Source organism: Octopus bimaculoides, chromosome 15, assembly GCF_001194135.2.
Source record: "Octopus bimaculoides isolate UCB-OBI-ISO-001 chromosome 15, ASM119413v2, whole genome shotgun sequence".
In the NCBI taxonomy this organism is placed as follows: Eukaryota; Metazoa; Mollusca; class Cephalopoda; order Octopoda; family Octopodidae; genus Octopus; species Octopus bimaculoides.
This window is the reverse complement of record NC_068995.1, coordinates 40,080,923-40,083,914: the sequence shown is the minus strand read 5'-3', so window position 1 is coordinate 40,083,914 and position 2,992 is coordinate 40,080,923.

Sequence of the window (2,992 nt, the reverse complement as noted above, 5' to 3'; positions counted from 1 at the left end):
TATATATATATATATATATATATATATATATATGTGTGTGTGTGTGTGTGTGTGTTTGTGTGTGTGTGTGTGTATGTATGTATGTGTATATATATATACACGTTTTTATGTGTTTGTTTTGCAAGATTCCATAAGTGTAATCGTGTGTTGAAACATTGAAACAGATATCGTTATATTTCGGGATGGTCATTTTCTTTTTTATTTTTTTTCCAAATAAACACACGCAGTATATATTCATTCTTCACTTCCGCTTTATTGTTGTTTTTGTTTTAGTGTTCTTTGTCATGGATCTTTCATCACACTTTCGGTGACCTCTTCAGTGACTCTCTATCCCACTTGTCTCCTCCTGTACTGTGTAATCCATTCTGCCTTACTATAATGTATATCCTTATCCACGCATGCGTTTGCGTTTGTATGTGTGTGTATATTTGTGTATACGTGTGTCTGTGTTTTATATATGTTTTGTATGTGTGTGTGTGTGTGTGTGTGTGTGTGTGTGTGTCCATAGGTTCACCAACTATACTGCTTGTACTCGTGTTCTTTATTAGTCTGTTTCTCATTTATTCACTTATTTCTTTCTTTGTTTTTCTCATTCCGTCTTAAGTTTGTGTATGTGTGCCTTTTGTGTGTACGCGTGTGTGTATGGATTTATATATTATACTGTTTGTATCTGTGACTTTTTTCTCCCATTCTGTCTTTAGTCGTCATGTTACATAGTGTGGTGGTAGTGGTGTGAGTGTTATCCCATTCCATTCGTGTTTTCTGTTGAGGCTAGGTCTGTCTACTACTATCTGTGTGGCCTCAATAATCTGTTATTAAACGAGCTTCTATGTTCTAATTGATCATGTTGGTAGGAAATTGACGAGCTTTTTGTCTCTTTGAACTCCCACCAGTGGTTCGCCTGTCCGCTCCCCCTATGCTATGTGGTGCCTACTCAATGTATGTTGTTGCCTTGTTTCTGCGTATTCTCCCAGTACATCATCTGCTACAGACTACGTTCCTAATCTAACAGTTAACCTGATGGTTCATTCTGCATACTATACAGTTGTTATTCGTACATGAGGGCCTTTCGTATGTATATATACATGTATATAATCTGATTTAATCTGATATCACAATTTCAATCATTGCAAAACCGAATTCCAGTTATGTGGAGAATCAGTGACTACTTCATAATTAAGATACTTAATGAAGTAATGGAATGATGGAGTAATCATCTATTTCTACCATGTTTAGTTTTATTTGCTATAAATCGTGAAATGAAAGACCATTCAAAAACGGGTCGACTAAAAACAAAGAAATTTTTACGTCGAATGAAGCTAGAAAAAATACTAATAAAAGAGAAGTCTTTAAACGAGTGATATGGTTGTACTCTCGTCAATCTCTCTCCTTTCAAAGAGGTGATGAAAATATCATTTTTTTTCTCTCCCTTTTAGATCTCATTCGTTTTCTTCTTACGTCTACATTGTGCTGTCACATCTTATACGCAATCCGAAGACTGAGTTGTCGTGGTGAGCATCCTTTGCTTTATTTGGATCCCCCCTCCTGCCTTTCTCCAGAATATACCGTTTTTGCTATGTCCTTCCAATGTGCATTGGACAGAAATTCCTTTTGCACACATCCATGTATCTGAAGTAGGCATGATGACATTTTGAACGATTTTATACTCGCGTAGGCCCTACAATAAATCTTTAGACTTCCACACATGCAACGCATGTACCCAAGCCTTCGCAGGCAACGTTCACTCAATATTGAAGCGATGGTCTGACATACCGTACCACTATAGGGCCTTTAGGTTGGTAACCCTGACATCTTAATTACCAAAAGCTTGCAAAGACATAATTTCATGCCATAGATATATGTTTCCTTTTTTGCATGACGTGTACCATACAAGAAAGAAATATTTCATGCTTAAAACGGGAATATTTATTCGAGTACGTGATTTATAATGATGTAGAAATAATTCAAATATTACGATGTAAATATGTATACGTAAAATTTGACATTAACGTTCTCTATATATAATTGCATAGATAAAACGCGGTCTCAAGAGATGATAGGGTAACCAGTATGAGAGCATTACTTCTTTGTGTCCGCAATGTATAATTTTAAAAACCACCGGAATCTCCTGAGGCCAACCGGAAATTAGAAATTCTGATGTCAATCGTTTTTGTATTATATTGAATACATTAAAATGCTCAGCCTTAGAAAATATACATTGATGAAATTTAGTGACCTTTAATAATATCACTCATGGGAACAAATATTTCTTTGATATAACGGAAATGCGTCTTCGCACAAAAATTAATAAAAGGGTTAGTGAAATAAAAAGAAAATTCAATCAATAATAATAATAGCAATAATATATACGCACGCACGCGCAGGTGTGTGTGTTTCACTAGCATAATTCATTCATAATTTGTACATTACATAAAAATGGAGTGTTTCTACGAGCAGTAGTGGTACCCCATGAAAAGGTTGTTGATTTTGTATTGCAAAATGCATGATTTATAATGGAATCCCCATGCTATTGAAACATACGCAGGGAACATTTTGAAGCCTCATTGTTCATTCATCTTTTTTTATTACATTTTATTTACCGCATGACATACGTATTAGTATTGAAATTGGAGTTGCAGAGTACCTGACATCATCAAATAATCGTTCTGAATCTTCTGAAATGAGCGTATGAAATTATGAATCTACTTGTATTTCGACAGAGTAAACCGGTGAGTAATTACATGCCAGAAGCTACTTAAGTAATAATCATGATCTACACAATCCGAACCAATTGATCTGAGATTCACACGTAGGTACATAAGGTGGTAAGAAGCTTGCTTCCCAACCACACGGTTCCTGGTTTAGTCCCACTGCGTGGCACCTTGGGCAAGTGTCTTCTACTATAGCCTTGATCCGACCAAAGCCTTGTGAGTGGATTTTGTAGAAACTGAAAGAAGCCCGTCGTATATATATAATAAATCTCTGAACGAGG